The following is a 24,303-nucleotide window of genomic DNA, read 5'->3' on the forward strand; positions in this document are numbered from 1 at the left end:
CGAATCTACCAGCCGCTCCTTGGAATCCCTAGGGCAGTTCTACTCTATCATATAAGGTCACTATGCGTTGGAATGGATTCACAGCAATGGGTTTGGGTATTCTACTTTAACATCTACACAGAGGGATATGAATTTTTTTAATGGTAAAAATGTTGACCAAAGCCACATTTCAAACTAAGGTATTTGGTTGTAAATTTTACTTGTAATTTTAGTTTAGTCAGTGTGTCTGTGTTTGACAAAACAACAGTTAATAGGGGAAAAAGGACTGATTCTAAGTATGCTATGAGAAAACGAAAAAACATCTTTTGGATAAGAAATTCATTTCAAAGAAAATATATCTTGTAAAAACTGAATTCATCAAAATTCAAATATTGTAACTATTGTCCAAGTTGGTTATCCTTAAGGATTCAAAATAATTCAGTGTTTAGGGGAGTGTTAAGATAGACAGTATTGGTAATATGATAAATATTTTTAGAATTTCTCATACACCATGTTTTAAGATTATAAAAACCTAAAACCTATTGCTATCAAGTTGGTTTTGACTCATAATAACCCTTTAGGACAGAGTAGAACTGCCCCATAGAGTTTCCAAAGCTGTAAATCTTTCCAGAAGCAGACTGTCACATCTCTTTTCTGCAGCGTGGCTGGTGAGTTTGAACCGCCGACCTTTAGGTTAGCAGCCAAGAGCTTAACCACTGTGTCTCCAGGGCTCCTTTTTAAGAATATACACCCGTATTAAAACTTTGCAGTTGTAGGTGAACGGATGTCCAGTGGCAAAACCTCAACTTGTCCAATAGTGTATTATAATATGAAATTATATATTATAAGGTATAAATATATGACATAAATATATTACATAAAATAATCTAAATATGATTTTTGCCCATCATTTTACAAAAAGCTTCTATCACTTGTTGTTTTTTCTATGTGTACTTCTTTTATGAAAAAATGTGACTTAAGTGTACTATTTGGCAAGTTTATTCTATATTTAAAATTTTTAACAATTACATGTTGAAATATTTTCCAAGAAATTCTCTACTAGGAGATTCTGAAGAGTCAAAACTGCCTGCAAGTACTTGGCATTTTCTAGGGTTCCTCTTATTTCTTTCATTCATCTGACCTCCCTTCTTTCCTTCCTTCCTTCTTCTTTCCTTCCTTTTGTCCTCCCTCCCTCCCTCTCTCCCTGTTTTCTTTGATCCCTACCTTCTCCTCTTCCTTCCCTCTGCCCTTTCTCTGCTTCCTTTCTTTCATTCCTTCCTTCTTTTCTTTCTTACATTCTTTAGTAAGGTCACTTAACCACATGCCTTCTGTTAGACCCTAGGTTATTCCATTTTATTTAGCAAATTTTTGTTTCATCCCTTAAATTTTAGTACATGTTTCTTTTTCTGTGTCAGGACCAAGCAAACCCTGAGGAACTTTCAGAAATCCGAGTCCCTGTGAGGCCCTCCGTTGGGGCGGTAATTAGATCATTATGTACTACACTAACGGATTCAGTGTTTTCATTCCCACAGCAGCCTGCAGGCCCCACCTGTCAGCTGGGGAGAGACAATCTCATAAACCTGCCAATTCTATGATTTAGCTGAATACATGTTTGTTAATAAATCTTTCATCATATTATAATCAAAGAGCTCTTTCAGTTTATGACCCACCTAATGAAGGATTTGGGGTGTCTGCTCATCAATTTGTTGTTTTTAAAGACAAAGCTAATGGGTGTCATTAGTGGGTATTTACCCCTTGGCTCAGGTGAAGAGTAGAGCAGAAGTGGGAAAGGAAATGAGAAAAAAATGTTAATTAAAAATAAACCCATGGTGTGAACCACCTACCCTTCAACCTTGGGAAGTGATTTCCTGTGAGAAAAATCAAACGTATTGACTTTTTTAAAACTCTAGTAAGCCATTAGGATCTATAGCAGTTCTTTATCAAACACCTTTTTTAAAAAAGATTTAACCATCACACTTATTATCCAAAGAATTGGATTTGTATCTCTCCATTATGGGAGTGTACTAATTATTAATATGGTGTGAGTGAAGTTTAGGACTTGTTAGGTCATGCAGTCCATGCCTGTGCACAATGATGAAAATTTGTACCGCCTTTTTTTTGACATGAATACTGTTTGTTCAGGCGTAATTTTATGGTTTATCTGTGGTTAAAATTGCAATCAATTAAAATGCTCCGTTGGTTTCCTTAACATATTAAGAGTAGATATTTTGATTATAGTTCTGGTTTCTTTTAGAATTACCAATCCACGGAAATACACCAAAGATTGTAAAGAATGAAAGACAAATATGGTGGGAGATTTATATAATTTGATAAAGCTAAAAAGTAGGCCATGCTTTCTGCTCAAAAGTCCTTAAAATTGTATCTACCAACTGCATGGTTCGTTTCCTGTGGAGTTCTCTGCTCTGTCAAAGCCTTTTCTGTGGTTGAGTTCTCAGCTGCCATTGACTGATATCCAGACAAATCTAGGGAAAGAGACGGTACTGTGACCTTGGTTTCCTATGTGTTTCCTTCCAGCTCTAGAGCAAGTTGTATTTCAGCTCCACAATCAACAAATATCTCTGAAAACCAAATGGGTCACGCTGTTGGAAGCTGGAGAGAATGAGGCCAAATAAAAGCCCTAAATGGCTGGATACAAGGTCTTCTCATTGCCTTTGTGAATATTTCCAGCCTTCACATTCACTCTTCAGGATATCCTCTTTGCCCCTCTTATCATTGAAATCTTCCTGCTGCTCCAGTCTCCATCTGAAGATGGCCCAGATGTCCAGGGCTGGATGCTCTTTTATGTTATATCTGCATTCATTCCTTTCTCCATTTCCTTTCCTTTGTGTTATTTTCAGCACCAGGAAGCTTCACTCACCTTGACCATTGTTTTTACACATTTGGGTTATAGACACAGGGCTGTTATTTAATTTGAATCCAAAAGGACAGGCAGGAAGGAAAGCAGACAGCAGAGATATCACTCACTTCCTAACTGAATCATAACACTCTATTTTCATGACATTGTCGCACTACAGAAAAATTCAGGGCATTCGCTTGAGAAAGCATAAACAGTGAGACTGACATGTTCTCTTACTTAGTATCTCTATATTAAATGTAGACATGAAGCTTGGTTTTGGAGGGGTTCAATGGCTTCTTTGATGGCACATTTTCCTAATAAAGACTAGATTTGGCTCAAAAATGTGTATATGATTTCCTACTGCTAAACTTCTATCATGAGTTCCTTAAGTAAAAATCAGACAGTTTTTACAATAGGTCTGCAGACATAAGGCTGTCTGATTGATGGTTTAACGTTGCTGATGAAATTTTATCAAGTCTATGTAATTGGAATTTGTTTTGTTTTTGAGCAAAATCTCAAAGCGCTGGTTTTAAATCTTGACTTGGTCACATACAAGATAAGTAACTTTCAGCAAGATAATGAACTTGGCTGAGCCATGGTTCCTTCCTACCAAATTGGGCACAAACTAACTTGAGCTGTAAAACCTAAATGAAAGAAATAAAATGCTTAAAGCAATGCAAGGCACATCATAAGCACTCATTTAAGATAGCAACTATTCCAATTAGTGTCTCTATTGCTGTTGGGGGTTCCTAGACTTTCCATATTTTTCGATCACTGTAATATATTTGTAATAAATCTGCACTCCCAACACACATAACTATTCTTTGAGTTATCATGTCAATAATTTTATCATTATTTGCATTTCATGCAACCATTTAATAAAAGGATTATCTCAGCAGCATTACATAAATTGCAATTTTACATCAGTTTAAAGCATTTATTAAAATGTTTTTTAGCTTATTATTTAAAAATATTCATTTTTTAGTTTTATTTCTGTATGGAAATATATATTTCAACAGTTTTTGTGAGAATCCCAAAACCTGAGCTTATTTAAAACATTTGTGATGATTTTTTTCCTGTTATTAAGTACACAAATAGAAGCAGCATCTCCTTAATAAATACTAGTATTTACCTTATTTTGTTATACATAGAATTTATATATTCAAAAAACAACTTGAGGTGGGGAAGTATCACACAGGCTGAGTACACTGACACCTATCACAGTAGCTACCTGTCTCCAGGTAAGGGTAATTAGCAGGCTTAGTTTCTTTTTAACCCTGATTTGGACCAGTTAATAAATTTGCCAATTAACAAGAACTCTGGTCTCAGAATGGGCAAATAGTCTTATGTAGTATGTGATAATTCCATAATGACCTTACTTGTCTGAGTTTTATCAAAATAAGCTCCATGCATTTCCCCAAAGTCAAAAAGCATTCTACATTTTGATACCATCCAGAGAAGGGCAATATCTGATAGCTCATGTGTGTCCTGGTCACAAAGCCTTATACCATGCCTTAGCCTCCACCATTCAACCTTGGATTCAAGATGAGATACGACTGCGAGATCTTGTCCCAGGCCTCCCACTTCTTGATGCCTTGTTCTGTTTAGCTCTCCCTGGTGAAAATGCACCTTTCATGATGATTATATGCTAGTGACTATTGATCTCCTTTGACTTCAGCTATCTTTATTGATCTCCTTTGACTTCAGCTGTCTAATTCAGCAGAACCCAAATAGGAGGAAGGAGGAAATGTGATTTTATGAATCTGCTGACGTGGTCTGAAATAATTACTAAAAGACACCGAAAACTATTGATAACATGTTCCTCATGGTATATTAGGAATTGGTGAAGCAGGCTTCCCTCAGAGGGCATGATGAGGAAGTTGAAGCAAATGCAGTACACTGGTGAGGTGAGAGCTGATATTGGGAGAGAACAGCAATGGGAATGCCAAAAAAGCAGAAGGCATACTTCCCTAATTGCTATGACACTTAGAACCAAACTACGCGCACAATACCAAACCAAACCAAACATGTTGCCATCCAGTCGATTCTGACTAATAGTGACCCTACAGGACAGAGTACAGTTCCCCTGTGGACATCTTTCTCCCACTGAGAGGCTTACGGGTTTGAACAGCCGACCTTTCAGTTAGCAGCTGAGTGCTTGCTTAACCACTGCGCAACAGGGCTCACAAGATGCATATGGTAAGTGCTCATAATATGCTTGTTGAATTAATTTACTATGTAACAATCTTTTCAGATATCCCAAATATCACACTTTAGAAGTTTTCTAAATTCACTGGAGATACTAGCATTCATGACTAGTGGTCATCCAGTCCTTAACTGGGCTCTATACAGGAAATTCAGTACTTCCTCAATTTGTTCATTTTCGAACCATTTTAACAATTAGAGAACCTTTTCTTATAATTAGCTAAAATCTGCCTCATCAAACTTACCAGTTGTGGTTCTTTATTCTAAACAGCTCTCTAGGTGTTTATGGATATGGATGTGGGCAAGGATGTCCTTACTGAACTTTGTCTTCTGGAGCTACACAAGAATAATTCTTCATAAACTTAGTTCAGTTCGACAAACATTAAGTTGGGTACAAACACTAGAGTTATTTAAAAAAAAAAAAAGTGTGGCAGATCGAAAATATATTTTTCCTTCTTACCTTCTAAAAACTCACTAAAATGAACATAATGGGATAAAATAGGAATAAGCCAGCAAACACATACAGAAGAAGTAGGGAATTGACACAGAGATGTTAGTAAAAATCCAGAAGCTGAAAAGCAGATCAGTGGGTAGTGATTGATTTAGTAGACCAGAGAAAGCTAAAAGTTACATACTTCAGTTCTTGGTGGTGGTGATGGTGTAGGGGTAAAACCAAAAAAACCCATTGCCGTCGAGTCAACTCCAACTCATAGTGACCCTATAGGACAGAGTAGAACTACCCCGTAGAGTTTCCAAGGAGTGCCTGGTGGATTCGAACTGCTGACCTTTTGGCTAGCAGCTGTAGCATTTAACCACTAAGCCACGAGGGTTTCCAGTTTCCAGAAGGAGGTGTTTAATAGGGTAAAATCAGTTCTTGCCATGGATCCACATAAAAGCTCAAGAATAAGGTGTTCCAGGTCCATTGATAGTAAAGTGTAGGTGGGACTGAAAACAGGAGAATTGATTGGAAGGTTTTCAACCAACTTTAGTTTTTTGGAATAGTTAGATTGAGGGTTAGACCCTAAATACCATGTCCCATTTCATACAGCCAGATGACTATGCACTCTCCTTCCCTTGCAGAAGATAGATGAGCTTTTGTGGTTCATTTTGTCTATCTAATTTGTGTAAAATTTTTATTTAGAAATAATTTTAGATTAAAATTTTGAAGAAGAAAACCATTGTGGGTTTTCATGGTGAGTTCCTCCCTGTGTATCCTTCATCCAGCTTCCTCTCGTTTTACCTATTGTCCCAATAATGCCCTTTTTCTTGCCCCAGGATCGCACATTGTATATGATTGACATGTCGGTTTGTCTCTTCCAATCTGGAAGCTACCCAGTCTTTCTTTGTCTTTCAAGACCTTCATACTGTTGACGATTGCTGGTGGTATGATGTCCCTCAGTTTGTGTTTATCGGCTGTTTTTGTCATGTGTTGACAGGTGTATGCATTTTTGGCAAGAATACTACAGACGTTATTTTTTTGCCCCTGTTAGTGCATCATCTGAGAAGGTACATGATGCCAGTATATTTTATTATGGTGATGTTAATTTTGATCACTTGTTTAGTTGATTAAGGTGACGTCTTTAAGTTCTTCCTACTGAAAGTTGCTGTTTTTTCTTCTTTTTAATTGATACATATATTGAATTTTGTATCTTAATCACATCGAGAATATGCTCATAACCTGTAACTCATCGTGCTTTTAAGAACTTCCTTTAGCATCCAGTTATACCTCTTGCCTGCGGCAATTACTACTTTGTTTGCCAAATGCTGGTTTTGTATTTGCAGCATTGCTTCTACATTTATTTATTAATTGGGATTCTACTAGAAGGAAGAAATGCCCCTTCCTTCATTTATTTATTTAAGTATGGATTCACAGATAATTATTTTATTCTACAAGTTATAATCTGTTGCTATCATTGTTTCTTTTACTGCTTAAATTATCCAGATTTTGCCATTGTGATTTCCTTCAAATTGACTTGTATGTCCTTTAACATGACCATATTAATTTTTGAACATTTTCTTACTTTTTGGAATAAAGTTGAGTGTCTTTCCACAAGATTTTCCATGCTAGTCATGTGCTTTCCCTGCCGAGTCCTAGAATCAACCATTTCTGCCAGAATCAACCAAAGAATTCCTGATTGCTTTTATTGGAAAATAGTATTTAGAAATCAAGATCTGGGTGCTAGGCACGCTCACTGATACTGGGACATTGCTTCTAGACTGTCTCAGCATTAAGAGCTAGGAAATATATGTATTCACAGATACATGCATACAAATTTGTATCTATTTCTACATCTACCCATAAAGTAAACACTATGAATCCATACCTTGGATTTCAATCCAAGACCACAGGGTTTATTTTATCTTTTCCCCTTCCTTTATTTGTAACATCTCTAACAGTGACAAGCTTGGCACTCTTTATCCATAATATATTCACTTATTTGCTTAATAACCATGTACATAAAAAGTAGTTTTAGGATTGCTAACCTAGAATCCCATGGAAACCAAACTTACTAATCATAGCATGATTATGAATAGTACTTTCTGTCTTTGTTGTTGTGTGCCATCGAGTGGGTTCCTACTCATCGTGACCCTATATAGCACAGTCGAACTGCCTAGTAGGGTTTCCTAGGCTGTAATCTTTACAGGAGCAGATTTCCAGGCCTTTTCTTCTGTGGAGCCCCTGGTGAGTTTGAACCGCAGACCTTCTGGTTAGCAGTGAGCACTTAACTATTGCACCACCCGGGCTAAATCTGTTGCCATAGAGCCAATTCTGACTGATAGCCAACCTATAGGACAGAGTAGAGCTGTCCCATAGGGTTTCCAAGGAGCAGCCAGTGGATTTGAACTGCCAAACTTTGGTTAGCAGCCAAGTTCTTAACCACTGTACTACCAGGGCTCTCCACCAATGCTAGTGCTTTCCAAAATTACATGGTAGTTCTTTCCTTCCTTAGACCCTTCATTATGTCTATACTCTTCATTTGTAAGACAGGCAGATTCACTTGTTACTGTCTTTACTTTGAATACCCTCCCCATACACAGGTCCTGTTTGATTACAATTATTTATTTATTTTGGGAGTAGATCAAAAATTACTATGATTCTGAGAGTCAAAACTATGTAATTAGGTGTCAGCCCAAACTCATACCTTCTACAACTTCCAATTTCCCATTATTTCTACATGTATATTTTATTATGTCCCCATCATTCTTGCATAAAAGATAGCATATTATAAATAATATAATCTTACACTTTGCTTTTTTCACTCAACAATGTATTACGCAAATCATGCCATATTAATTCATAGAAATCTTTCCAAAATTTTTTTACAGTTACATAATACTACATTGTATGATATACCACAGTTTATTCAAACAGTCTCCTATGTATGAGTGTTTAGGTTGATTTCAATACATTGCAATTATGAATAATGCAGCTTTGAATAACCTTGTGCATATGTGTCTAAATTTCTATTTAAACTTATTCATAAGTTTCAAGGAGAGTAAAAATAACTTTGTTTTAACTATCTGAGAGTCAGTTGCTGACATGATGAACCACTCACCCCTGAATAAATTATAATCGTTCAAATTTTACCAATTATCTAAAAATGTTCTTTTTAGAAACAAGATCATGTCCAGAGTCACACATTGCTTTTAGTTGTCACTTCTTCAGTCTGGACTTGTTCTTCAGCCTTTCCTTGACTATCATGACTTTGATGCTTTTGAAGGTAATATGCCAGTTATCTTCAATAAGGACAATTATCAATGTCCCTATCCCTCAATTTGGGTTTGATATTTTCTTGTGAGTAGACTCAGCTTATGCATCTTTGGCAGAAATAGCATAGGAATGATGCTGTGTTCTTTCCATTGCATCCAATCAGCTGGTACATGATTAAATGGGTGCCATTTCTTGTACTATTAACTTCGATCAGTTGTTTGAAATGTATCTGGCAGATTTCTTCATCCATACTATATATTACCTGTGTGACCTTGGCTAAAGGGCCAAATCCAAATAACCGTTTAGGATTTCTACTGCAAGAATTAGAGAATCTCTATTTAATTGGGGGGGGGGGGAGGAGTTATATTGAATTCTAAATATGCTAATACTATTTTCACAACTTTTTATTTTGAAAAAAATAGATTTATAGAAGAAATGCAAAGATGATGCAGTTACTTATATCTTTCACTCTGTTTCCTGTAATACTATCATCTTACATAACCATGGCATATTTATCAAGACACAAAATTAACATTGGTACAACACTATTAACTAAATTACAGATTTTTTTTAGATATCCCTAGTTTATCCACTAATGTCCATTTTCTGTTGCAGGATGTAATCTAGGATGCCACCTTGCATTTAATCACTTTGTCTCCTTGATCTCCTCCAACCTGTAACCATTTCTCAGTCTTTTTTATCTTCCATGGTTTTCACATTTTTGAATAATGATCAAGTGATTTGTAAAATACTTATTAATTTGGGTTTCTGTGATGTTTTCTCATGAACAGACTCTGGTTATGTTTTGGTGGGACGATACCACAGAAGTGATTTTCCCTTTTGACTGCATCATATCAAGGGGTAAATTGTATGAAGATGTGTTATTACTGGTGATATTAACCTTGATTGCTTGGTTAGGGTGGTACTGCCTGGTTTCCCACTGAAAAGTTATGATGTCTTGCTTTCCATACTTTCTTCAAAGAAGTTTGAGTCGAGTTCCCAAGTCAAGACCACACTCAAGTGGAGGGAAATTAAGAACCATCTCATCCTCTGTATAATCTCCTGCCCTTTGAGTGTAGGTGAAATATGTGAATATAATAAGAACCCTTTAAAAAAGCAAGGAGTGTTCTCCAGCTGGTATCAGAAGAGAAAGTCAAAGAGATTAAAGTTTGGTATGTTGTTGAATTCTATTGGCTAGAATTTTGTTGAGGATTTTTGCATCTACATTCATGAGGGGTATAGGTCTGTAATTTTCTTGTGGTGTCTTTACCTGCTTTTGGTATCAGGAATATGGTGGCTTCATAGAATGAGTTTGGGAGTATTCCGTCCTTCTCTATGCTCTGAAATACCTGTAGTAGTAGTGGTGTTAACTCTTCTCTGAAAGTTTGGTAGAGCTCTGTAGTGAAGCCATCTGGACCAGGGCTTTTTTGTTTTGTTTTGTTGGGAGTTTTTTGATTACCTTTTCAATCTCTTCTTTTGTTATGGGTCTATTTAGTTGTTCTACCTCTGTTGTGTTAGTTTAGGTAGGTAGTGTGTTTCTAGGAATTCATCCATTTCTTCTAGGTTTTCAAATTTGTTTGAGTATAGTTTTTCATAGTAATCTGATATGATTCTTTTAATTTCAGTAGGGTCTGTTGTAACATTGCCCATCTCATTTCTTTTTCAGGTTACTTGCATCCTCTCTTGTTTTTCTTTTGTCAGTTTGGCCAGTGGTTTATCAATTTTGTTCATTTTTTCAAAAAACCAGCTTTTGGTCTTGTTAATTCCTTCAATTGTTGTTCTGTTTTCCAATTCATTTAGTTCAGCTCTAATCTTTATTATTTGTTTTCTTCTGGTGCCTGTGGGTTTCCTTTGTTGCTCTCTTTCTATTTGTTCAAGTTGTAGGGATAATTCTTTGATTTTGGCCCTTTCTTCTTTTTGGATGTGTGCGTTTATTGATATAAATTGGCCTCTGAGCACCACTTTTGCTGTGTCCCAAAGGTTCTGATAGGAAGTGTTTTCATTCTCATTGGATTCTCTGAATTTTTTTATTCCACCCTTAATGTCTTCTATAACCCAGTCTTTTTTAAGCAGGGTATTGTTCAGTTTCCAAGTGTTTGATTTCTTCTCCCTGCTTTTTCTGTTATTGATTTCCACTTTTATGGCCTTATGGTCACAGGAGGTGCTTTGTAATATTTCCATGTTTTGGATTCTGCTAAGGCTTGTTTTATGACCTAATATGTGATCTATTCTAGAGAATGTTCCATGTGCACTAGAAAAGAAAGTGTACTTGGTTGCTGTTGGGTGGAGTGTTCTGTATATGTCCTACGAGGTCAAGTTGGTTGATTGTGGCATTTAGATCTTCCATGTCTTTATTGAGCTTCTTTCTGGATGTCCTGTTCTTCACCCACAGTGGTGTGTTGAAGTCTCCTACTATTATTGTGGAGCTGTCTATCTCTTTTCAATGCTGATTGAGTTTGTTTTGTGTATCTTGCAGCTCTGTCATTGGGTGCATAAATATTTAATATGGTATACCTTTTTGGTATATTGTCCCTTTAATCATTATATAGTGTCCTTCCTTACCTTTTCTAATGGATTTAACTTTAGAATCTATTTTGTCGGAAATTAATGAGATTAAAGTTTGAAGGGAAATTGATTTCAAGAAGGTTCTCCATTGCTGAGATTGTCATTTCCATGGTTATCTCCATTACCCCACTGCTATTTAAAGCATACATCTTGGAGGTGGTGGTGGGTGTGTGATCGCTGTCTTACTGATTAGATCTTGGTTTTAGGTATGCAGTATGCCTCTGGGTTTCAGTACTGTGGCCTTATCTGCTCTCTTCCTTTCCCCTGCCTGCAGTTGTCACTCAGCACATAACCTATTTCTCCCGCAAGAGTTTTTTTTTTTTTTCCCCCTTCACATTCCCTTCCACTCAGTTGCATTGAGTGGTCACCAATTCTTTAAGGCTAGTGGTATTGTCCTACCACCACAAATAAAGGCTTTTGTTTCATAGTGTAGATAAAGGAGAATTCAGAAGAATTTCTTGCTTTTCCCACATGGCTACTATTCCTGTCATCCATGATGGACCCTTCTTAGAGTTTTTCTGATCTTTTCTGTGAGCACCTGGTGGGGTCTATTAAGAGCAATCCTGAAAGATGTTACAGACCCCTCTAATTTCTGTGTCCCCCAGGACATTCACTTTGTCCCAGAAGCCCACACTTAGCCTTTACCAATTTGTCAGCTGTTCTAGATGAACCCTTTTTATTGATGCCCAGTTGTGTCTCTCCAGGTGAGCACATACTCACATCTCTCTCCCTACAAGCACTTGTCTCTCTTTTAGCCAGCCAATCATTTGCTCTGCAACTTCAGCTCTCTGATGTGTTTGAGAATGTCATTTGAAGTTAATCTGGCTCTTTTTCATTGTTAGTGTGGGCGTGACACATCTAGCTTCTGGGATAATTTGTGCAGCATAGAGATTGAATGAGTATGGTGAAAGGATACAACCCTGATACACACCTTTCCTGATTTTAAACCACACAGTATCCCCTTGTTCTCTTCAAACAACTGCCTCTTGATCTATGTACAGGGTCCTCATGAGCCCAATTAAGTATTTTGCAATTCCCATTCTTCACAATGTTAACCATAATTTGTTATGATGCACAGCTGAATGCCCTTGTATAGCCAATAAAACACAGGTAAACATATTTGTGGTATTCTCTGTTTTCAGCTAAGATCCATCTGATATCAGCAGTGATACTCCTCATTCTACATCCTCTTCTGAATCTGGCTTGAACTTCTGGCAGTCCTGTCGATATGCTGCTGCAATTGCTTTTGAATGATCTTCAGCGAAATTTTACCTGTGTGTGATACCAATGATATTGTTCCATAATTTCCACGTTCTGTTGGATCACCTTTCTTTGGAATAAGCACAAATACATACGACATAAGGGTCCCATTGCCGTTGAGTGGATCCCATATAGAATAAAGCCCTTGTCCACATGAACCATACTATCTGATTGAGAAAAAAAACAAAAAAATGAAAAAGTAGTTATCCTAGAATGAGATCTGACAGATGTGTGCTGAAGAGGCTGAGGGAGCAGAGCTCAGAGTAGTGTTTGAATTGAATTCTTAAGAATCGGAGAGAAGATACCAAGTGGTCAAAAGGTGGGAAAGTATATTACATGCAAAAGGAAGAGCATAGACAAAGCACAAAAAGTGAAAAAAATCACAAGCTTTTGGAACTATAAGTGAGATGGTGTTTCTGGATCAAAAAAATTGCGAACTTTTGGAACTGTAAGTGTGATTGTGTTTCTGGATCATAAGGTTTACATTTCTAGAGAGGATGGCTTTGTTTGAAGCAAATTAAATATTGCTGTAAAATATTAGCCTATCAAAAGCTTAACCTCCTCACATGAACAGTGAAGTCTTTTACAATGAACTCTTTGACAGTGAACTCTTTGAATCCAGGAGCCATGAGTATTTCTCTTCATACCTCCTTAGGTTCCAAGTATACTGGAACTGAACTGAAGCTCATCATTAGAAGAACTGTCTCTCAAGAAGCAGGATCAGTTTCTTGGGGCTTCCTCTTGGCCTGGGCCACCTTCTCTTAAAATGAGGAAGTCTGGTCAGACTGCTTGTCACTCCTTAGGGCAGCATGATGATGCCAGTCTCCATACAGTCACTATAAAACTGCTTACGTAGGAAAACCTCTACCTCTCCTCCCAAATAACCCCAACTTTTCTGATACTCCTTAATAGCAGACAAAGTCCCTCATCTCATAAAAATAAATTGGATGAAATTCAAATAGAACCATGAAATGTCAGAGCTTTAAAGATCCTTAGAAACTGCTAGTAAATTCTGTTCTGAAAGCAGTTGTTTCCAGGACGGAGAGAATGACTGTGAGAGGAGTAGAAATGATGCCTTGATGAGGGATGGATAGTACCCCCTTATCTTTTATTCTTTCTCCATTTCGCTAATAGCCAGCCTTACTCCTTTCTATCCTTTGAGCCTGAGAGTATCTTCTCCCCAGGCCGAGTATATCTGGGTCCTTCCAACATTACGAGAGGACAGTAAGAGGGCATTTCCTCAAAAGATCATCTCTTGGCTACCTGGGTGGTGCAAACTGTTTGCCCTTGACCACTAGCCTAAAAGTTGGTGGTTTGAATCTACCCAGTGGTGCTATAGAGGAAAGCCTGGTGATCTTCTTCTGTTAAGATTACAGCCAAGAAAACCTTGTGGAGCAGTTATACTCTGTAACACATGGGGTTGCCATGAGTTGGAATCAACTTGATGGCAACAGATTTTTTGGGGGGGCGGGGGGAGTGAGGGTTAGCTTCCATATGCATATGCGTTATGTATTAAGTACTTGTTTGAATGCCGAAGGTCTGGCTTGGCTTACATCAGGCCAAGAATGTGAATGTGTTTTGTAAACCACAAAAAGCTATTTCAGGGTGAGAGATATAGTATTAGTGACTGTGGCTGTAAAAGGGCAGACAGATCCCCCTCCTTCTACCTTAGGGTCACTCTATGAGGCACTGGATATATCAAGACACAGTTAACTGAGATTCTTGAGGCACAGTCTTGAGAGTCCAGTCTTGGACCTGATAAACCCTTCATGCCTCAGAATTCAATGCACAGTTCCAACAAGGCCACCATAGGCTTTTCCTCACCCCCACAGAGCTGTGACACAGGAAACGGGCACACCCCATGGGCCGCAGCAGAATGCTACAAGGCCCCCAAGTGCTTGGCAGAACGCCCAGCATGCATTTCTTTTAACCAAAGAGAGAAGACAGATCTTTGTGGGAGCAAGCTTCAGAAACTAGGGAATATATTGGAACTGAGCCAAATGTTGTTGAATCCTGAAAGAAAAAGAGAAACTCCAGGCATTGGACCGATGTCCCTTGTTGGAGCACTTGAGTTACATATATACACGCATGTCTATATATACTCACATGTGTTTATGTATATGTGCATATATTTATTTCATATTTTATAATTTATAATGTTCAGACATACAACAGTTACACTCCAGGAGGTGGATTTAAACAAGGTTTTCAGGAATCTGAAGATTTTGCCCAGTAAGTTTTAAACTCTGTACTTGGAAATCAAAACCGGAAGAGGCCTTAGAAATCTACCCTGGATAAAGAAATGTAAGATAGGAAAATAAAACCTGGAGAAATGATGTGACTTCCACAGGGTCACAAAGGGAGAACCCCTGAGATTTCCTCAAGGCAGGAAATCCCTGAGCCCTCCTTCATTTCTCTGTATAGTCCCTCTGATCTCATTTTTACTGGCATGGCTGAAGGCCCTTGTAAGTGTAGCCCCATACTGTAGGTAAGGGATGTCACACATATTGTCTCTATTTAAGCTCCACATCCGCTTTGTGGGGAAATAGGAAAACTGTAATTTTCTGCTTATTTCACAGGAGGATGCCGAGGTCTGGAGAGGTTAAGTGACTTGTCCAAGGTCACATGTCTAAGAAATGGAGGAGACTGACTTAAACCAAAGGCCATCTACTTCTCAGTTCTTCACAACTTCTCAAGGGGGAAAGGAAAGCAATAAAAGGGTAAGGAACAATGAGTGCTGTTGTCTAGGATCCTTGTCAGACTCTCACCACAGCCCCCATGATCCAGCTGCATTAGGCTACTGAGCATGGTGTCGCCCTTACCTGCACCCTCCATGCTTTGGCCTTGCTGCCACCTTTTCATGGAACATCCTTTCTCCTGTTTCACCTGTTCCAGTGGGTAGGATCCTGTGTTGACACTTTAATTTTCTTTGCAATGCCCTTCTTCTTTCTTAGAAGAGCAATTTCCTCTGTCTTCAGGATTCTTCTCAGGGCTTGTTTCTACCTTTGCTTTGGCAGATATAAGTCAAACCCTGCCAGGATCGTCTTTTCCCCATGACTAAGGCATAGACAGTGTGCAAGTCTTCTCTGTGTGCTCTGCATAAAGACTGACACTTCCAGGGGACTCAATATACATCTAATGAGCAAAAAAAAAAAAAAAAAAAAATATGAATATTCACCCCAGGAACCCTAGTCCTTTGGTATGTATAAGATACTACATAGTCCCTTGCACATGAAGAACATTTTGAAATATTAATTAGGTGCCCTTTCCTACAGAGGAGCCCTGGTGGTGCAGTGGTTAACTGTTTGGCTGCTAACTAAGAGGTCAGCAGTTTAAATCCACCAGCAGCTCCTTGGAAACACTATGAGGCAGTCCTACTCTGTCCTATAGGGTTGCTATGAGTTGGAATCGACTTATCAGCAACGGATTTGGTTTTTTCATGTAGAAAGAGTGAATGTTCCAAGACAGACTTCTGCTGACCCAAGCCCCTGAGTCATTTGCATATCATACCTTCCCCACCAAACTTATATCTGGTGTTCCAGGATGCTGCCCCCCTGGTCCTCAGTCTCTCTGCTCTCCCACTGACTGTACTGGCTGAGGACATCAGAGGGGAAAAATATTTTGATAGAACATGTTTTAAATCTTGGACGGAATAGGAAAACATTTCAAGAAGGACAAATCAAAACAGTGATGGGATAACTCTATCCTGGGAGCTCCTATAAAGATCCTCTAACAGCTAAAAACCCTACACTAAACCTCAAGTGTGTGGCAAAGAGACTGAATGGATAGAAAACCACACCTTTGGGCTGTTTCTGTTAGTTTTTGTAACTGTGTTCACACATAGAGTTATAACTTTGACACACATACAGCACTTTGAAGGGAAAGCTGAGGGCTAGAGGGGTGGAGAAGGTCTTTCCTCCAGCTCCATGTGACTGTCTAGGACTTAGCTGCCCTTTGATCTTGGAGTGGAGGTTCCTTTCAGGGAGAGAGTGCACAAGTGACAAGATGTAAACAAAACAACATCCTGGGGCCTTTGTCAGGCCTTCTGAAAACAAAGTGGAAACATGGTTGGCTCCTGAGCTGATCAGACATTAAAAAATGAGTCTGACACAAAGCTGAGCTGTTCACACCCTCGTCCGTTCACAAGGGTCCATGACAAATGAGCCCTCTGCAAGCAAGTGCTGGGTGTTCTCCAGGACCCGTGTACTTCCAGAAAAAAAACCAGTTGCCCTTGAGTCAGTTGTTACTCATGGTGACCCCATGTGTGTCAGAGTAGAACTGTGCTCCAAGGGGTTTTCAGTGGGTCATTTTTGGGAAGTAAATTGCTAGGCCTTTCTTTTAGCTGCCTCTAGGTGGATTTGAACCTCCAAACTTTAGGTTAGCTTGTTTACAATTTGTACCACCCAGGGACTTCATACTTTCAGAAAGTTTCCCTGAATTTTTCCTTGAAAAACCCTCCAGTAGAGTCATAGTTATTCCTACCCAGAAAGCTTTGGTAACTAATGAGAAAATGTGTGTCTCTACCATGGCTTTGTCACTGATCATTCCCTTTGTATTTTCAAGACTCCTTCTGGAGAGGGTTTGATGGGATGGCTGCAGGAAGGGGTTAAACAAGAAAAAGTGGTTGATTTTTGTTCTTTCTGTTTGAGGAGGAAACAAGGACACAAGGCAAGAAATGGCTTTGGCCACTTTGCAAGTCTTTCTCCATTTTATTGCCATGGAGGGACTGAGCCTGGTACTGCTCATTGAGAACCTGTTCTGTCCTGGCCCCATGCCCAGGGCCTTGTCTAGAGGCTCTACTCAGGGCTCTCAGGGGCTGGCAGTGACTGAAGTGGGGGGGCTGGAGGGGTGGTCAGTGCAGAGCAAACCAAAAACGAAAAGCAAACCTGTTGCTGTTGAGTCGATTCTGACTCATAGCGACCCTATGGGACAAAGTAGAACTGCCCAATAGGGTTTCAAAGGAGCACCTGGTGGATTAGAACTGCCGATCCAAAGGCAGGCTTAATTTAGCAGCAGTTCAGATAGGGTGAATGGTCAAAGGCAGAGGAGGGACTTGTCTCATTCATTTCAGGACTAGAACCTTTTCACTTCCTTGGGCACTGGCTCCTCACTCCTGGCCTCTCTCTCCTCCTGTTCTCTTATGAATTCCTCTGGAGCAAGAAATGGCATTTGTGTATTTTGAAAAGTCAAAGGCCGGTGTTAAATGTTCCTACCTCTGAGAAAAAGCACATTGCCTTCCCCATTGTCGGTCTCGAGGAAGAAACCCCAGCTCTGCTTTGCACTCAGGACTCCAACCAGGTCTGTTCGGTGCCAGGTTCTCGTCCACCCCGAAGTCCCTGAGAGCCAGCAGCAGGGCTCAGCTGCAGTTAATTTTCATTTGCTGTTTGTATATAAATGCTTTTAGTACTTAAACTAAATTCAGATCAATTAAACTAATGTTGTTTGACATAATATTCCTTGTTCCAAAATCAATATCCCTTCATTTGACAGACTTATTCTTGAATTCAGGATGTTTATTGTTCTTAAAGCTTACCTATAGACCTGGTTTTTGTCTTTAATGATATAAAACAGCTCTTCCTCACATACTGTACGCCAGCGTATAATGGGGTTCGAATTTCTCTGGTAAATATCTTTAATTGTACCATCATGCCTTTTAATCTCAGCAGCACAGGACAGCTCTTTCTGTCTCCATTTGTCTCTTTAATTTTAAATACATTCCTTTAACAGTGTCTGTTTAGAAGGGGCCGGGGTGAATGAAGGAGCCAGACCTGGATTTGAGGGCTGGCCTTCCCTCTTCCAAAAGAGCAGTGCCATCTCTGGAGAACTCCCAGCCTTTCAGGCAGTCCCAGGCTGGCTCTTTGGCTGTGGCCACTTGCTCCCCTACCTACTCTCCTGCTCCCACCCCGTCATCACCAAGTAACACGCAGCTACTAAAATGCTCCCATTTTCTCATGTGGTCTTTCCCCTGCCCTGCGGCTCTTCTTCACCCTGCCTTTGGCTTTTATAAATCTTATTCTGTTTTCCCTGGCCCTTGTCCAGAGACAGGCCTCACTCTGCTGTGGGGAGAGCAGCCTGGGGGTCATTTATCACTTGAACAGTGGGAATGGGGGCCTGAACAGTAGTTTTTTGCAATCACCGTGGCAAAGGGCCGTGCGCAGTTACCTAATTGGAATAATCTGGCCTGTGTTCCCATAATTGCTCCATCTCGATAACTTTGCCTGGGTCAGTCTTGCCCACTTTGTGACAAAGAAAAGGATCTGAGGAGAGTGAGTAAAGGACCTCTTGGTGATAAAACAGGAATGGTTTGCCATGTTTTTCTTTTTTTTTTCCCAGGCAAATATTTTCTTTAAATTAATAGTCACTGAAATGATATAAGCTTGCATTTGTGAGAGCTTTAATCAGCCTCTGAAATGCACCCGACTTTGCTCTGTGACCAGCCTTCAGACAGGAAGAAGTCTCGTGAAACCCGAGCTGGGTTTGCTGTCTCAGCCATCCTCCTGGAAAGGCTCCTGGGGCAACATGTGCCAGGACCCTGGGAAGCAGATGCTCTGCCCACCCCCCCAAGACACATACACACGCTGTCTTTCCTATGTTATTTTTCAAAAGAGCAGAGATGGAGGTCATAGGGATTTGGTTGAGCTCCAGAGTCCCTAACTTCAAAATAATGCTAAGGTGGGAGGAGGGTTGGGGAAATCGGGGTAATAAATGGGTTGCGCTACTGCGTTTCGTTTTCCATGAATGATGGGTTCAACTTAACTTTTGTTCTGCACAAAAAGTGTGACCTCATCCTCCCAGGAATCAGTCTCCCTCTGTATTCTCTTTTGTCTTGTTTCTTCCTACCCTCAAATTTGTTCTTTCTCCCTTTTTATTCTCTTCTGTTCTCCCTTTTCTCATCCTGCCCCGTCTTCCACTCATCCTCAGCATCCCATCTGTAATAATATCCAGTATGCTCTGAATATGCTTATAATAAATCTTTCATAATAGTAAGTTGAATAAAACAGCGATGGTTAATACAAAATGCAGGAGAGAATTTTCCAACAGCTCCTCTCGTCATCGGGCCATTTTTCTTCCCGTGGGATTCCTTTGATCATTTCTTTGGTGACTGCACCTGGTTGGATTTCATTTTTATTCCTCCAATTCCCATTGCCTTCAGCTGATTGCTCTGTCTTGGTTTTCTGAATCCTGTTTCTTTGGGAATCCAACCAGGCTGTGAGAGGGCTAATGTCATGTCACACCATGCAGAGAGATTTCAGAGAGACCTTTAGCCTTCTAGCTCTGTTCGACCCTAATACGGCTTGTAGCAGAGACCAGGGTCCGGGGATCAAGGGAAAGCATTGAGGACCCAGGACTCTTCCTGAAATGTCCTAGAAATGGATCAACAAGAGGAAAGCCTATGCAGAGGTTTCTCTAAAGAGGTCCCTCATCCACTGGCTTGGGAAGGAGAGCAACAGGCCCATTGCAGCCCTGATACGTCACAGATGGTCAATGACAACATCTATGCAATTCTCAATACTGTACATAGCAACTTTTTTTTTTTTAAGAAATGTTATCTGACCTTCACCATTTCCATGTGAGGTAGGAATGGCTGGAATTGTCATTCCCATTTCACGAATGTGGAAAGTGAGGACCAGAATAGTGACTTACACGGGGTCAACTAGCTAGTACATGGAGGTGCTAAAGTTTGAACCTAGGCTTCCAGGGCCCGCTGTAACTGTAACTGGCTCACTCAACTGCTTGGTGCTGCATCCCTTTTCATAGGAGTACCTCCCATTCCTGATCTCGGCCATCCCGGTCGCTTCTCTTGGCCTCAAGTGTTTGAAATAGGCTTACATCTCAGAAGGCTTAACTCTGTCCAGAGCCAGGCCTTCACATAGTGCTGACCAGAGCCATTTAAGTTGCCATACAAAGATGGACATTATTGGGTAGACTGTGGACAGATTCAGGAGCTGGAGAGAGAAGCAGCCCTCAGGCTCCTGGGAGTGGATAGGGGACCTAGCATGTGGTTCTTACTTTCTAATCAACATGGACTTGATTTGTTTTTGGCTTCAGAACTGATCTGTCATACAGTGGCTTCCCTCAGATGTCCTGGTTTAGGTTGGGTGTGTGACTCAACTCCTACTATCATGTTGAATGGAGATAAAATTAAATGAAATAGTACATATGAAATGGCCTAGTTCAGTGTACGGCAACACGCCAAAGGCCTTCAGTCCTTTCTTGTGGGAATTTGAGCCTGAGTTCTAGTCTAGGTGACAGACTAGAAAATTGAGGGTCTAGATATCCAATTCTGGTTTAGACAGTAGTTTTATACAAGATTCACTTTATTTGACTGTTTCTAAGATCTGGCTATGCGTTCACAGACTCTCAGAAGGGCAAACATTTGAAAAAAGGTAGAGTTCTTAAGGGACAACCTCACTGGAATTTGGTTACAAGTATTCCAAGAGACACTTGGTTTATCCCACTTCTCTATGTGGAGGAAAAAAATAACCTTGCAAAAGGGTATATAAGGACGTTGGAATATGGAACACTTCTAAGAGCCTTTTGAACATAGAAAGACCAGATGTAGTAATAATTTGTTAAAAAAAATTGAATACAACAATTCACCTAATAATTTTTAATCCATTATCTTATTTCATTCTCAAAACAGTCCTCTAATATAGAATTAGTGTCATCTGCACTTTGTGGATGTAGAAAACCGAAATTCAGAAAAATGGAGTGACTTCTCTAAAGCAGATTGTAATTGCCAGGGTGGGACCCAGCTTTTCTAGATATCTCTTTCCCCTTTCACATAAACACACATATGTACAAACATAGACCTGGTAAAGATATCAGTAAGGTGGATACAACCTGATAAACCAACATAAAGTCTCCATGGACTTTCAATGAGATGGAGGTTAAGGTGGATTAGCAACAAAGTTCAATAAATATAATACTGAGATCTGGCTTTGGTCACACAGTCAGTAACTGAGCATCTACTTCCATGTCATATAAACCAATAAAACTAGTTGCCATTGAGTTGACTCTGACTCATGGTGAACCTGTATGTGTCAGGAGTAGAACTATGCTCCAGAGGGTTTTCAATGACGATGTTTTTGAAGTAAATTGCCAGGTCCTTCTGCTGAGGTACCTCTGGGTGGACTTAAACCTCCAACTTTTTGATTAGTAGCTGAGCTTGTTAACCATTTGCACTAACCGAATATATATGCTTAAAATATATATGCTTCTAAGAAAAGGCAGCATATTAAACTTAATAAGTAAGATCTTAGTAGAAGAACCAGAAGTGTCTGGAGATGAGGTAGGGTGATGGGTAGACAATGAATCAGATAAGTAAAATAAACATGGAGAAATAGGGCAAATGGAATGTTCTCTTAGCAATTTCTATAGAGGGCATAGAGTCCTCCCCAGTAGCTCAGGACTGCAAACTCCAAGGCTAAGTTGACCTGTCTTTTATATTTGTGGACCATCCTCAACCCCAGTCAACGGTGCGCTTTCAATAGCTTCTCAAAGCATAATTTGCCTGTAGTGCTGTTCTCCTTTAATTATAAAAACCCAGTGTACTATTAAGAGAAATGCATGCCATATGTTTCTGATTCATTTAGACTTAAATCCTCAGCCTTCTGTTAGCTAGGAGAAAGGCAATATTCACGAACTCATCTTAATAAGCATTGTTAGCAAAAACCCTCTTAAGGAATAAGTTTTGCTTTCCCTGGGAAAAGTGAGAGAGTCCGAACCCTGAGTGATTTGGGGAGGATTTGGAACTTGACCAGTGTGAACTGCAGAGTAAGGAGTGAGTGCTTTGTGAGAAGCATAACTTCTTCAGTCTCGACTGAGGATCAATCTTAGTCAAACTGGAGTTAGTTAGGTCTCGGGGGAGCAAGAGGAAGTAGTAATTTAGGAGGAAAAGAGCTGTTACCTAGGACTGCTGTTTACCTTACAGTAAATATGGGGGACCAGTGGTTAATAAGTTTTATATTTTTCCTTTAAGAAAATAGCCATAATGTATGAAATATATCAGTGTTCAGTCTTTAAAACAAAACAATAGGACTTGTGATAAAAAAAAAAGTTAGCTCCCCCTTTCATTGTTTGCAAATGTATACAATCTAGTTATTAATTGGATGTATTTTTTATTTTTATTTTTTTAGGAGAAGTATTTATCTTCACTGTGAACTGTTTTCCCCCTTGGACTCATTATGTTAAGTGTCGCTTTTAACCCACACTTTAAGAAAAGAAAAAAATATTTCTGTTAGTTTAAACTGTCAGATTGACTCACATAATGGAAAACTGGTTAACTGGAAGTGGGGGAAGATATTTAAGTAATAAACATCCATGGGAAGGGGTTAGCTCCAGCGTATTCCCAGCAGCTAACTTAGCTTGCAGTGGTGTATCCTTGCCTGTCCCACAGGAAGACCCTGGGTGGGGGCCACGGAAAAGATAAGGCTGCCTTTCTGGAAGCTACCATCATGAGGTTGACTTTTCTGTCTTCTAATCTAATATCACATCTTAGTGGGGAGACTGTGGGCCAAATGGTAAGGAACAGGGAGGTTGGTTTTGCCCTCTCAGCTTTCCCTTCTGTTCACTGTGATGAATCCAAATCTACAGTTTGCTGTTAGGTTTGTTTTCAGTGTGCTTGTGTTACAGTGTATCTTTTCTCCTCAGTGAGGGACAAAGCAAGCCTTACTTACTTGCAGTGTGGAATAAGACTTCATACCTTTGAAGGGAACGATAGACCAAAGCACTTACCACTGCCTTGTATATGGTCAGAACTTAGCAATAATTGCTGAATATTGTCAAAAGAAGCCTCAGGGTGGTGGAAAAAATGGTGAGGAACAGTATTAGCATGGATTTAGGAATTAGGGTTCAAATCCTGGTTTTACCACTGACTAAGGAGACCTGAAGGAACCCTGGCGGTACAGTGATTAAGTGCCCGGCTGTTAACCAAAAGGTCAGAGGTTCAAACTCACCAGCCACTTCTGGGGAGAAAGATGTGGCAGTCCATTTCTGTAAAGATGAAAACCAAAAAGCCCATTGCCGCCAAGTTGATTTGACTCATAGTGACCTTATAGGATAGAGTAGAATGGCCCCATGGGATTTCCAGCAGAGACTGTTAACCAAAAGCTCAGCAGTTCAAGTCCACCAGCAGCTCCCTGGAAACCCTATGGAGCAGTTGTACTCTGTCTTATAGGGTCACCATAAGTTGGAATTGACTCCAAGGCAATGGGTTTTGGTTTTGAGTTGTGCAATGGTTAAGCACTTGGCTGCAAATTACAAGGTTAGCAGTTTGGACCCAACCAACTTCTCTGCAGGAGAAAGAGCTGGCAATCTGCTCCAGTAAAGATTTCCATCAACCAGTAAAGATTACAACCTAGCAAACCCTATGGGGCAGTTCTCCTCTCACATTGGATCACTATAAGTCAGAATCGGCTCAATGGCACCCAACAACAACAGTCTCTAGGTTAGGTCTCAGGCCATTTGTGAAGGTGGCATCAGAATGGCTACTCCAAATTAGTGTGTAAGAATGAATGAACTTATGTATATGTAAATTCAGACACATAACAGGCATACGGTAAACTGCTGCCTTTATTTTTTTCCCTTTGGTGCACAGTGAAGCACTGTACATACAGCTTAGACGGCTTGGCCATTTAAAATTCCGGCCATTTATCTACTAATTTAGGTAAACCACTTAACATTTCTAAACCTTGATTTCTCCATGGTAAAATAAAGACAATGA

At 39.7% G+C, this 24,303-nt stretch overlaps 1 long non-coding RNA gene across 1 annotated transcript in view; it reads left to right on the plus strand.

Annotated features, from left to right (window-relative positions):
• Positions 1-24,303, plus strand: part of LOC126086547 (uncharacterized) — an 87,476-nt gene that overhangs the window by 60,027 nt on the left and 3,146 nt on the right. Inside the window, exon 4 of the long non-coding RNA XR_007519550.1 lies at positions 15,158-15,298. This is a non-coding gene — a long non-coding RNA (uncharacterized LOC126086547). The remainder of the gene's footprint in view (positions 1-15,157; positions 15,299-24,303) is intronic.

Source organism: Elephas maximus, chromosome 12 (assembly GCF_024166365.1).
Source record: "Elephas maximus indicus isolate mEleMax1 chromosome 12, mEleMax1 primary haplotype, whole genome shotgun sequence".
NCBI classification, from domain to species: Eukaryota; Metazoa; Chordata; class Mammalia; order Proboscidea; family Elephantidae; genus Elephas; species Elephas maximus.